Source organism: Mastomys coucha, unplaced genomic scaffold (assembly GCF_008632895.1).
Source record: "Mastomys coucha isolate ucsf_1 unplaced genomic scaffold, UCSF_Mcou_1 pScaffold16, whole genome shotgun sequence".
Taxonomy (NCBI): domain Eukaryota; kingdom Metazoa; phylum Chordata; class Mammalia; order Rodentia; family Muridae; genus Mastomys; species Mastomys coucha.
The window spans coordinates 103,747,586-103,762,178 of NW_022196898.1; the positions used below are offsets into that span (position 1 = coordinate 103,747,586).

General features: G+C 39.8%; 1 pseudogene; it reads left to right on the plus strand.

The window, feature by feature from the left end:
* Positions 1-12,962: 12,962 nt before the first annotated feature.
* Positions 12,963-13,672, plus strand: LOC116093335 (annotated as a pseudogene).
* The last annotated feature ends 921 nt before the right edge of the window (positions 13,673-14,593 follow it).

The following is a 14,593-nucleotide window of genomic DNA, read 5'->3' on the forward strand; positions in this document are numbered from 1 at the left end:
GAAGTGGATTCATGGTAACTGAGATAGACTACAAATGGTGTGAGTGGGGAAACAGAATAATGGAACAAGAAGAGTTAAATAGGAAGAGGCATGAAGGCCAGATAGAGAATATAAGGAATGATAACTAAAGACATTTGAAAATGTGTATGGAACTCACTGCTACTATAGGTTTCCTAAAATATATATATATATAGTTGTATACATAAAGGGGTATCACTTAGTTATATTTTAATGGGGAACAATGCCTCTCCTAGACACCATAGGCTTTAAGATAAAAAGTGATATGGGTTGTGATCAATGGCATTCTGTAATGCCCTAAAATATTACAGGCTGTTGCTGCTGCTTTTGGTGACCATCTAGAAACTGATATATGTGTCCCAAGCACTCAGACATAAGAGCAGAAGAAATCAAGCTTGTAGTTTCTTTCATATTGAAAAAAATCCATAATGCCAGAATTTTCTATGCACACTAGCAGGGAATAAAAGTCAGTAACAGTCTTACCCAGTTATGACCCTGCTTACAATAATAACCTCTGCACTGGTAAAATCTGTCTACTGATGCAATAGTAACATAATACTATGGAACTAACCAGTCGCTTTCTGACTGGATTTAAATGTCTCTCAGCAAAATAAAAACTCTAATGTTAACTTGGCAAAGACTATCCCTGGCTGCCTAGGTCATAGGACTGCGCAGACAACTCAAGTGTTATTATTCTGCTAAGTGCTCACAGTAGTGAAATGTACCATGAGTTCTTGTTTTTACACCCATAGATAAGTGTGTCTCTAGCTCTCACCAGGTAACTAACCTTCTTCGTGCAGTTCCTGGTGGTTAGTATACATATCCAGAGCTGGCCATAATTCAGAGAATCTGGAAAGATTCTGGAAAGCTCAGCTCCAAGTGGAACATCTGCATCAGACATCAAATTCAAGGCTCAGTTATCATTGAAAGGGGAAGGGACAAAAATATTAACTGATCCAGAAAGACCAGGTACCTGCCATGAAAAAGTATTTGCCTAACGTTAAGCTACTGTTCAATTATGAACCCACACGGCTGTGACTGCAACCCATGAAACGGGCACAAGATCAAGCTACCAAATTCCCAATATGAATGTTTAAGGAGAGAGAAATCTTGAAACTTACCCATGCATTATACAGTATGCAAGTTATGAATGTCATCCTTTGTACAGTTTTAAGTTTAATGGGAGATTGAACTTAATGTAAAGGAATTAAAAATAAATACTAAGCAAGGATTATAAAGAAACCTCGGGTTTTTCTTATAAATTCTTCCATGAATGGTTCTCAGGGATCTCAAACCAGAGATGCTTGCCTGGTTTGACCATGACTGTGTTTAACAGAAACACAGAAAGGCCACAGGGCAGCCTTGATGAATTTTAGCAACAGGGGCCTTCTTACAATGCTAGAGATGAAATTTATTTACCATCAAAGCTGCTACAGCATGAGACAGAGACTTCAGGGAATGTGATGTGTATGTTCCAGGGCTTCCCCATGTCCTACTCCTCCAGATAACAGACCTAACTGCTAGCAGGTGATCTCAACCTCACTAGTGACAAGTCAATGCAACAACAGCACCTCCTTGGAATAAATCGGCTCTATAGTTTTTGTGAAGTGTGATGTTTTCTTTTTTCTTTTTTAAAGACTTCTTTCTTTCTTTCTCCCTTTCCTTCCTTCCTTCCTTCTTTCTTTATTATGCATATAGCATTCTCCCTGCATGTATGCTTGCAGGCCAGAAAAGGGCTCCAGATCTTGTTATCGATGGTTGAAAGCCACCATGTTGTTGCTGGGAATTGAACTCAAGATGTCTGGAAGAGCAACCAGTGCTCTTAACCTCTGAGCCATCTCTCCAGCCCCAAGGTGCAATATTTTCTTGTTCATTACTTGTTAGAATTAATGATCTACAGCGGATGTCAATGTAGAGTTAGGTTAAAGAAGTATACTCGGATGCTAAATCCTCACATGTTGTCAGAGAACAAATATATTTATTTGTGGGGAAAAATAAGAAAACATGTCAGGCCAAGAAGGGGGTACTCCATTAGTTCAGAGTATCGCAGAATTTTCTTAATGTTTTGTGAGCATCAAAATTTGTTTTAACACTGAGAGAAAAATCATCAAGCTGAAGGCAGAACACATTTTTGGAAGAAGTATATTTTTCCAAACATCCCTGTAGGTAGCTTAGGGCTAGCTTATGGACACGTGAAGATGCTTTTTAAAGAACTTTTTACTTCTTTTCTGACATTTCTGTCTCAGTGGCTAGTCCAGTAATGAAAATGGGGTGTTGTCCTTCTATTTGTGTTGCTGTAGGGTTCACGTCTCTATCACTCTCCTCCTGTTTGCTTATGTGCTTGAAAGTACCTCTGGTGGGTAGACATAAATTTACTCTGACATATTCTTGCTCTCTGGACTCTTTCACTATCACATGATCACTGTGTTTAATTTTATTCATAGTTTTGATCTGAAGTCTATTTTATTTGACAGAAAACATTTATTCCTTCTCTCTTTTAATTTCCAGTGGAGTGGATGTCCTTTTTCATTCATTGTCTTTCTGATAAGGTGTATCTATCCTCTTAGACGGTATAACAATCAGTTTTCCATTTCTACTCTTTCCTTTACGGCATGCCAATTATTTGGGAAATTTATACTGTTTAAATTAAAGTAATCCTATTTGGTGAGGACTAAGGATTGGCATGGTGTCATAGTGTCTCTTAGTTCCTGCTTGTCCTCATTCCTGCAGGTTGTTCATTCCTGTCATCTCCTGCCTTTTCCTTGTGGCTTAGTGATTTTTCTCTCTGCTGCACATTTATTCTTTGTGTTTTATTTTTACTTCTACTGTATATATTATTTGTTTTATCTTATAATCACCAAAAGGCTTGTTAAAACTACCTTGTGATTATGACAGGTTGTCATAGTCATGTAATTCTATTTCCAGGGAAAATAAAATAGTACATTTTGCTTCCATTTTCAAACTTGTTATTGAGGTTTTTTTAAAAGATTTATTTATTTATTGTATGTGAGTACACTCTCTTCAGACACACCAGGAGAGGGCATTGGATCTCAATGCAGACGGTTGTGAGCCACCATGTGGTTGCTGGGAATTGAACTCAGGACCTCTGGAAGAACAATCAGTGCTCCTAACCACTGAACCATCCCTCTGGCCCTTGTTATTGATTTTTTGTTATCACAATCTGCAATCTCTATCACTTCTGTAATAGATGTTTCTGAGCACTAACAATGTCTTCAAATGTTATTAAACAAAGTCAAGTAATGGCACAGAATGTAGAATCCATATAATCCCCACAGCACATTTAGACACTGTGAACGTTTAACTCCAAAAAGAAATTCTAGAAATAAGTAAAACAGAAGATGGAAATATTATATCACTTGACTTCAAATTCAAATACCAAACCCTTGTCAGGAAAACAGACACTGGATATTAGGGCAGAATACAGACTCTAAAATTACCTTTATACATTTACACTAATGTATGTCGTCTCTGTGTGGTTTTATGTATGTATGAATGTGTGTCTGTTTATGGATGTGTATATAAATATGTTGGTATGTATATGTGTGTACATGTTTGTAAAAGTGTGTTGGCATGTGCACGTGTGTGTACACATGTGTATCCATGTATGGATGTATGTGGTGTATATGAATTTGAGTATGCAGAGTATGCAGGTGTGTTGTGTGTACGTATAAGTATGTTTATATGTGTATATGTGTGTCTGTCCATGTGTATGTACACATATATGTGTGTACGTGGTGTGTGTGTATGTGTGTATGCAATATTGAAGACTAAACCTGTGAAGTGGAAATTTCTGGGTTTTTTTTTGAGAGTCAGATGTGTCATGTGATGTGTTTCTGGAAACTGTCTTATATGAGAATGTTTTTGTTGTGGTAGACCTATGGGAGGATGTTTTGCTGAGAACACACACTGATGTTTTTCTGGAAGCTGCCTGGAAAAAGGGCATGTGATATTTTGCTAGAATAGACCCTTGAGAGAATATGTGATGTTTGGAAAGGGTATAAGTATAGACCAACAGACATAATGCTGTGTGGCATCGGTTCACCTTGCTACTCTTTGCTGGTCTTCATTGGGCTTTGCTTCATTGGTTTTCACTGATGATGCTGTGGCATTAGTTCGCCTTGCCTTCTTAGCTAATCATCTTTTGTCATGACTTCATAGAGAGAAATGTACCAAGAACTTCTGGTGGTGTTCTGATGGATTCTGCAGCTTCCAAGGACTTGTAGATTGTCAGAGCCTGTGGTTTCTTCTGGATGGAACTGCCATTGCTGATTTATGAATGGTATTTATGAGGGGATTGAGCTACCACTGCAGATTCATGTAAATTGAACTGCTGATATCCTGACAAGAAATGTTGGAATCTCCTCAAAGAACTACTTCTAAACAGGGCCATGTCAGTTTTTGCCCTATTAACATTTCCTTTCCACTACTTCTGGTGGATGGTGAGCTAGAAGGGAGGTTAAAGCCTTTAAGAACACTTATTAAACTAAGTTTTGAAAAATATCAGCCATCAGCCTGAGACTGTTCCACGTTTGACAGGCTCTCTGCCACTAGCTTTAGTCTCATGACAAAAGATGATTAGCAGGGGAATTTTGTCAAGGGAGGCAAGAATATACACAGAAGGACAAATAGTTTGTCATTAAACAGTGCTCAGAAATTCTAGTATCTCTTACCAGCTACAGAATTAAGTAAAACTGATTAAAGAAATCTACAAATGTGAAACTCTTAGAAGAAAATTGAAGAAACCCCACAAGACATTGATTCAGGTAAGGATACTCTTTTTTTTTTTTTTTTTTGCTATGACTCCATAAGCACAGAAATCAAAATTAAGACATGAAATTACAGTGCTAAATACTCCTCCACTGCAAAGGAAGCTGAATAAAACCTAAAGTACAACTCAGAAGGAAAAAGAAAGGAAGTGAACTACTCCTCTGGGCAGGAGTTAATATAAGTTTAAAAGGAACTAAGACAATCTAATTTCAAAAAAAATCTCTAAATCATCTAGTGGTTCGGTGAACTGAGGAATTGAGGAGACTCCAGAAGACCTACAGATGGCTTGCAAATTGAGTGATACATCACAGAAGGACTTACAGATGGCAAGGACAACTGAAAAAAAAAAAAAGGACTCAGACTTACAGATGGTAACCACAGGCACAAAAAACTTCCCATCAACAGTAACCATTGAGAAACTGCAGACCCAAACCATGATGGACATAGCTACTCCCTGGGAAGAATGACAAAAGTTCCAAAAATCAAACACACATACACACACACACACACACACACACACACACACCACACAACTATATAAAAAGAAAACTCTTGTATATAGTTAATCAAGGAAATGTATATTACTGCACTCCTTATGGTAAATAGTATGAAAATCCCTCAAAAAACAAAAAAACCCTAAAAATAGAACTGTCAATATCACTCTTCATATGTACTAAAGGAGATGAAATCATTCATGGAGGAGACTCTGTCCTCTGTGGTCACCACAGCACCACTGACATATAGATATGACATATGAATGTCCATCAGCAGATAAGTCGATAAAGATGGCAGGATAGAATACTAGGCAACCAGGAGAGTCTCATGTAACAACATATTGCCTCATTCCTATACATTCTATAGCCTGATCTCAGGAGGAACTAGAACACAATGGTGCTAGGCAGAAACTGTCTTGGCAAATGGAGGAAGATAACTTGACAGTCAGATGAGCTGACCCTCTGAGACAAGACAGTGAAAACACTTTAAAATACTACCCTTGCAATTTGAATATTTTCACTATAAAAGAATGATGAAATTTTATGGTGATAGATGTGCTAATTACTCTAATTTAATTATTATTTATATTATTTAATCCACTCATGATACTATTGTCAAATTGTATCTCATAAGCTCTTGATGCCAGTTAATAAGATAATACTTGGATTTGTGTGTGTGTGTGTGTGTGTGTGTGTGTGTGTATGTGTGTGTGTGTGTGTGTGTGTGTGTGCTGGCAAATACATTTAAGGCAAGTGGCACAGCTCTAATCCTAGAACTCAGGAAACTGAAGCAGGAAAGTCAATGTAAGTTTGATGCTATCCTGGGATACGCAACAGGCCTATACCTTAGATAAAGTATGAAAAGACAATCTTAATGCACAGTATCATTTGTAATAGCTATTTAATGCTTCTGTTTAGATCTGAGAGCATCATAGTCACTCTTGTGGAGCAAATGGGATACAGAGGTTCTTCAGAGCCAGAGAGAAAGTGACAGGAAGTGGGGAGCATAGATGCTCTCAGAGGCTTGTATTCTCCTCCACTTTACCCATCTGCAAAGAGTCATATATGGTCTTATCCTTTGGGCATTTCAAAGAACATGAGGCAACTAATGGTGTCCACATGAGAACATGATGCTATTTTTGTCAGTTCTCCACACCATCCCTTAATGCAGCAGGATTGGGGTTTATAGTTTTGTAAAGAATTCAATTAGTGAATTTAGGTCAATCAGACTAAAGTGACATTTCAGTAGGATATAGGCTAATGCCTTTAAGTAAAACATTGCGTGAATATGTACACAATGAGATCCATGTGTCTGAGCTTTAGTTTGAAAGTAAATCTTGAGTCACAAGCATTTTCCCAGATGCCAAGCTTGAACATCACATTTTCTGAGAATAAATACACAAGCAAAGAAGTCCCAGTAAAATCAAGAATTAGGATTGGCTGCAGCAAGCTAAGTAAGTAAAGCTGATAGCAAAGGCTTTGTGAAGGCAGGGAGGAGGGCGGAATGAAACAGAATTAAGACCAGAAGACTCTAGTAAACTACAGAAAAGAGAGAAGGAAAAAAAGCATTAGTCCAAACATGAGCCTGGATGGACGACACAAACAATGAGAAAAAGGGAATAGCTGGCCTTTGGTGCTTTAACTAAACGCAGGGCCGTAATGTCTCCAAAGAGACCAACTAGGCAAAACATGTTTCTCACAAAATAATTCTGTGAAATTCTCCACAAACCAGTGAGAAAGTGGGAATCCATTCTCTGCTGATTCTATTCTTTCATTTATAGCCATAAGCGTAACAACTGTGCAGTCATGTTCTATTATGGCTCATTCCTTCAGTCAAAAGTCACCATGCATTCAGAAGATGTTAGGCTCAGTGCTTCCACTCTGGTTGCCCTCTTTAAGCTAACCATCCTTTGAAAGAGACAGCCGTGAGGCAACAATTTAATGAGCACTATGGATGTGGAACAAAAATCAACTCCTGGTTTGCAGGAGACTGGAAACATTCAATGAATAAATATTTAAAATTAACATGGGAGGAGATTAAAAAGAGCATCTGCTAGGAAATCAGTAATCCAGGAAAAGATTGGCAGGGCAGAGACCCAGCCAAGGGAACTGCATCCACTTGCTGACTGCAGACAGACACAGCCAGAGGGCTTGGACCACTTTTCTTATCATAATCATGCACACACACAAAAAGAACAATAACAATACACACAAATCGTAGGATCATAAGTCTGGATATGAAATTGCCAATATAACGCAACACATACGGCATATTCGAAGAGAAACTAGACTTGGAGATGATCCTTGTGGTCACTGGAGCTTGAAAGGTAGTTCGAGAATATTTCAGCTGCTTATTATCCCATCCTATCAGATTTAGGAAAATTGCAGGCTGAACACTTAGCTTGTCTGTGCTATTGCAAAAATTAATTCCAAATATAAAACCAGAAGAATGTTGTAATGCGGAGTAAGCATATATTGATGAGAAGAGACTCTGCAGTATTGCTTCAGTGTGATAATCAATGTCTAGTTGGCTCACTAATTAAAGGAAATAATCTGAGATACATTTGTTTCTGCAAGAGACCACTACCATGAGTAAATTGGCTGAGGAATAATGATTGTAAGCATTCTAAGCCTGTTATAGAATAAGATAATACACATCATTGCTCTAATAGATCTGAAGTACAATTAGTTGGCATAGGAGCTACCTACACAGCCTTAGGCCTTCTTCCTCTAACGGAAGTTGTATTTTTTTTAATAACATGGCATGTATGCTTGCCCAGTATACAATGCAGAGAGATAATAAAGTCTATACATTTAAGTAACCAAATGAACAAGAAAACTAAGCTTACTTTTACTTGAATATGGATGAACAATATTAATTGATGATAAGTCTGCCCACCCCGAGGATTTATAAACATTTCACATTGCTAGGAGGAGAGTCTTACAATGGCCAGCCCCTTCCCTGAAAATGTTTTTAGTGATGTAGCCAATGTTAAGTCACTCATGGTAAAAACTCCCTTGCTCATGCCCATATGATCAACCCTCCCTGAACTCAACAGGTCAAACAAACAAGACCATCCTGAAAGCAGAAGAGGATGAGCTGAAAAGGAAAGGAGACTGGTGGGAGTAGAAGGGAATGAGGGGGGAGAAGGAGGGCTAATTCAGGATCTAAGAGCCTACGTGTGCGTAAACACACACCAAAGTTTCTGTGTTCTAGCAATCAGGCTTTCCCCCATCTCATGCCTGATATATCAGGGAAAGCCACATATATCATGTAACTGTATGGACTTCATAAACAAACATGCTAAAATACCCCCCCAAAACTGGGAATTTGCTTTATTTTAATAAAGACTCATTCTTCTTTTCTGCTGGTATCTTACAGCATACATACACAGAGCCCCCAAGTACACATAAGAGACAGACAGATACACACATATAGTCTCCTCCACATAGAAAGACAGGCACACACATACACACACACACACACGCAGACACACTCATAAACACACAGAGACACACACATGGAGACACACACACACACAGACCCACAGGCAGACACACACATAGACTCACACGCAGACTCATAGACAGACACACACATATGCAGTCACACACAGAGACACATACAAACACAGAGACACACAAACACATACTCAGACAGACCCACACAGACTCATAGACAGAAACAGACAGAACCACAGACAGACACATAAACACAGAGACAATCATACACAGACAGACAGACAGACAAGTACACATAAAGAGATCTATACACAGGCCTACAGACAGACAGACAGACAGATACACACACACACACACACACACACACACCTTTATTCTAGTTCTGGTTTACCCACAGTAGTTAATTTGACACAAGGAATTACAGTTTAGAGCAACAGACTCCTTCCACACCATTTACATTCCTGGCTGTACATGTGTATGGCAGGACCTTGTACACTGGCTGAAACTACTCAGTCAAAGAATGTATTCTAAACCCAAGAGTCAGCACTGCTCATGAAGTACAGAAGTTGGAAAAATGCAGTGCAGCTAAATCACAATAGTGACTATATTCTAGACATTGTACGTACTCTTAGGTCCTGGAAGATGCCCAGTCATTCACTTCTCAACTTGGGATATGGGGAGATACTTTTATCAGCCACCATCCTAGAGATCCATTTTCTCAATGATGTTCATGCATAGCCAACAAATCCAGACCTGGTTTCAGGCTGACCGTAACCAGCACAATTTCTTAATTGGTGCTAAAGTTCTTGTAATTAAGCCCACACCATCTCTGCCCTATCTGCAAAGACTTTGGCTAATTAATCTCTGATATACTGCCTTGAAGCTCCACACGGTGTGGCTGATACATCGCTTACATACTGCCTTGAAGCTGTACACAGTGTGGCCAATCCGTCTCTGACATGCTGCCTTGAAGCAGCACATAGTGTGGCCAATCTGTCTCTGACATGCTGCCTTGAAGCAGCACATAATGTGGCTGATCCATCTCTGATATGCTGCCTTGAAGCTGTACACAGTGTGGCTGAACCATCTCTGACATGCTGCTTGAAAGTACACACAGTGTGGCCAATCCATCTCTGACATGCTGCCTTGAAGCTGCACACAGTGTGGCCGATCCATCTCTGATATGCTGCTTTGAAGCTGTACACAGTGTGGCTGATCCATCTCTGATATGCTGCCTTGAAGCTGTACACAGTGTGGCTGAACCATCTCTGACATGCTGCTTGAAAGTACACACAGTGTGGCCAATCCATCTCTGATATGTTGCCTTGAAGCTGTACACAGTGTGGCCGATCCATCTCTGATATGCTGCTTTGAAGCTGTACACAGTGTGGCTGATACATCTCTGATATGCTGCCTTGAGGCTGTACACAGTGTATTTTAAATTATTTAGATTATTTTAAAATATTTTTATTTGTTCTTTGGAAATTCTATTCATGTATACAATGTATCTTGATAGTATACCCATCCTTTTCCTCACTTTCAAACCTCTAAAATTCTGGGAACAAAGTTCCCAAGAGGTATAAACAGACACAGACTAGGAATCAGGCATGTGGAAATTGTTTACTTTGTAAAGTTCATTTTACTGGATCACCTGTCAACACCTAGGACTCCAGGTGCACTGATTTATTTTCCAAATAAAACCACTATGTCAAAATCCCACATGTTCTAGGCACACAGTAGGTATCTAAAATGTTCCTTCTGTGGGTTCCGAGAAACAGCAACTGAAGGCCTCTGAAAGCAGTACAGAGTAATTAAGGGTCTCTGGCCAGCTGAAGCATGACCAGCAGGGCTCTGGTGGGCCTTGCCCTTCTCCATATCCCCTGCCTTCATAAAAAATATTAGATTGCATTCCTAAAGCTAGCCACCAAGGTCTACTGCCTTTTTTAGCCACTTCCTCCTATTGAGGCCGACTACCAAAGTCCAGCTATCAAAGTCTTAAGGTGAAGCCATCAAAAGCCTCCTTTGTCTCACCTAATCAACATGCCTAATTAAAATGAAACACCTCATCCTAACGTGGGGGTTTGCCCTGTACCTTTAAATACCTCCTATGTGCCACATCTGTCTCTTCTCTATCCAGAGGTAGTTCTTTGCTCCCCTCTGGGACAAATATCTCTCTTCCCTCTTCCTTGTTCCCCTCTCCTGTTCCCTTGTCTCTATCTTGTCTGTATCCCTGCCCCTGTGTCCCTCTGGGGCAAATAAACCTCCTTTGTGCTGAGAACTTGGCCACAGGGTTCCTGAGCCAATACTTTCTCTAACAATAATGTTTCTGAAGGCTCTCCAAAACAGACAGCCAATGGAAAGAAGAAAAGTGGGATAGATGCTGTGAGCTAAGGCCTCTTAAGGTCTGAAGCATTTGTACTCACAGCTGCCACATGATAATGTTCAATTCTAAGTCATCTCAGGACACTGCCCTTGACTGGAACCAGCTGCCATGCTCAAAAGCAGGCTTCCTCCTCAGGGAGACTACATATAAATAAATCCTGGTTCACATGAGTACAGAACCAGCCCTCCCCACAAAAGATGCCCAGAAGAGTCCCAGCTGCAGAGCTCCAGCACTGGGAAGATACAAGCTCTGATGGAGCCCAGAGTCTCCTATGACAAGCTTCATTTCTATAACATGCTGTCTAACAAATTCCCCTTCTCTATGAACTTTCTGAGAGGTTCCATGAAGCCCATGCTGTAAGGACTAGAAGGAATAGAGATCAGTTTGGAACAAAAGTATGCACAAATTTAAGTAAATAAAAAAATATCTAAAATACCTAAATAATAGTAACATTTTGGCTTTTGAAGCTGTAATATGTATCAAACAAGCAAATGCTCTACCAGCTCATAGTGTACAGTTATACACAATAACAAACAGTTCTGACAATCTCCACCCACAGCACATTATTCCATTCCAGTGCATTTTTACATACAAAGCAATGTTGTGAAGTTGTGACTATTATTATCAAACTTTCCTGGCACACAGAACGTCATCCTTAGAAGGCTTAAACATTTTATTGTAGATTCATAGCCACTAACTTGGAGAACCATGTTACAATTGCAGAAGTCTCATTACAACATTGCTTTCTATCCCATTTTTACATCGTATTCTCAAACTCAAAGGAAAAGCTGGACATTGCAATTATCTGTATTTCTGTTGTTTCCCTGAGCATTGCTTGTATTGTTAGCATAACATTCAGAGAATATTAGAAGAATTCTTTAGGCAGTCCATGGCCAGGACAGGAGACACTTGGTGGTGAGTTCTGATCTTCTCTTCCATTGTGTGAGTTTTTCAGGTTGGAGCTTACAGTACACAATTAAAATATTGAGACAAAATATGTAGCTGTTTTCCCAGAATTAACATTTCAGAGATTGAGATCAATACTGGCAGAATGCAGATACATAATTGACTAATGATGGCCAAACAGATTAATCAAGTCAATCATCACAGAGACTCTGATATTCACATTCAACTGAAACCAACACCACCCAAGCTAAGGCCAAAATATTCTGGGACAAAATACTTAAGAGTTATAAATGTGATCACCTTAGTCAAGATTTCATAAGAGAAATAGAGTTGAACTCTGGCCGCTTTTCATGTATCTTTGATCTTTCTTTTCCAATTAACAGATAAGTAAACATAACAATATAACAGTAAATAAGACACAATGAAGAGCAAGACATCTTTCATCTGCCTTTAGTAGCAAATGCTAACTAGAATTTTGGAGGAAAATAACACATTTATTATTCCTCTCCAGTTTATTAAGTAGTATTTATTGCTATTTTAATATGATAAAAATCACTTCTTAACTTTAGATTATCTTTTATTTTAAAGTGTTACTCACAGGATCTATCATCCTCTTCTGGCTTCTCGGGTATCCTGCTGCTGCCCAGAGTCAGCGTAGTCCTGTTGCTAGACACGCTTTCTCTGGGGTAGATTCTGTGCAAGTTCTAAGTGGCTGCACAGCTTCCTACCTGAGGTGTAGGTCCCCAGGGAGGTTCACTGGGCTCCATCTTGGTTCTTGTAGCCGGAGGACAGCGCCACTACCCTGTGCTCTCTTCGTCTCCAGCAGGGCAAAGATCATGCAGCTGCTGCAGCTGCTGCAGCTGCTGCTCCACGCTAGAGGCTATCAGGCTTAGAACCAGCTCTATAAGGTAATGACATCAGATCTTCAGGACTGGTTTCTTCATGCACTACAGGAGCTCAGAGATGAAGCGGATTTTGGGGTGAACCATCTCAAAGCATTGGATCTGGGCATGTGTGTTCCAGGTTAGAGCAGGCAGAGCTGTGGGTTGTGGGGCTGCGCCCTGATCCATGATTGACAGATGAGCTGGGAGATCAGTAGGAGAATTCTGCTGCCTGTTGGTAGCTGGCCATGAATTCCTGTCCCACAAGGCCATCTTAGCAGCTCGCTCTCCGGTTTTCAGAGCAATATTTGAACATGAAATGGAGGAGAGCCTAAAGAACCGCGTTGAGATCCATGATATGAATCTGCAAGTCTTCTCGGAGATGATGGACTTCGTTTACTCAGGGAAGGCGCCAAACCTCTATACCATGGCCACTGGCATGCTGGCAGCTTCTGACAAGTACCGCCCAGAAGGTCATGTGTGAGGATGCCCTCTTCAGGAACTTCTCACTGGAGAATGCTGCACACACACTCATCCTGGCTGACTTCCACAGCTTAGAGCAGCTGAAAACGCAGGCCCTTGGATTTCATTATAGTCAATGCTTCTGAGGTCTGTAAGACCTCAGGTAGAACTCAATGATGGAGTCACATCTGCATTTGGTGGTTGACGTTTACAGCTCCATGTCGTTAGCACAGGATTTGTTCCTCGAGACCCTTTCAACTTTGAAGACTTTATGGTGAACCCGGAGAAGGACAGCATGTTGGCCTCTGTCTTAAAACCAGTATAAGTAAATAACTTGGACTATCTGGTGGTGTACACTGGACTTTGGCATACCTATCTAATATCTACCCCATTGTTGGACTGGTTTCATTTTTGTCTGAGTTTGAAAACTAGGATTCAATTTAGCACATTGCAATAGGGTTATTTTGTTGTAGTTGCTTTTGGTGTTTTGTTTTGTTTTGAGGGTTTTGTTTTGTTTTGTTTTGAGATACCTTCCTGCATTGGATTGAGCAGAACACATGAACAGGCAATCTAAGCAAAGGAGAAAAGAAACATTAACGTTCAGTTATAAGGAAAGAGGAAGAGAACCAAGACATTTCCCCTCATAATAATTCAGTTTGTGGTACCTGAAGTGATAACTCAAGTGGCAAAAGCAAGTGCTGCACCCCAAGAGGACCCCTCTTCAGTTTTTGCCCACATAAGAAACTGTTCAACCATCTGTAACTGGAGATGCAGAGGATCTGAAATTCTCTCATGCTAGACCAAATTTTATGCACATAAAAATAAAATGAATAAAGTTTTTAAAATAAACATGTTTCTCAAATTCTCAACAAAGTTAAAATTAAATCACCATTTCAAGTCATAATTATCTTACACCTTTAATCAGGCAAGATGGCATAGCTGAATAGCAGTCTACAGGGTATTTCTACCCTGAACACTGACTCTGAGCACACAATTAACAGATTCCATGCTTTATTCAATCACAGATATTACACTCATAAAAATCCATTACAAAACAACCAAACACAGTTTTGCGTCAAACACAACCATCAAGCTTTACACATCAGGCCATATACAGAATTTAGAGGAAATCTGTCTTCTGAAATAGAGAAAAGAAACAAGAGTGGTCCTTTTGCACCAGCTATTCACACCACCATGTT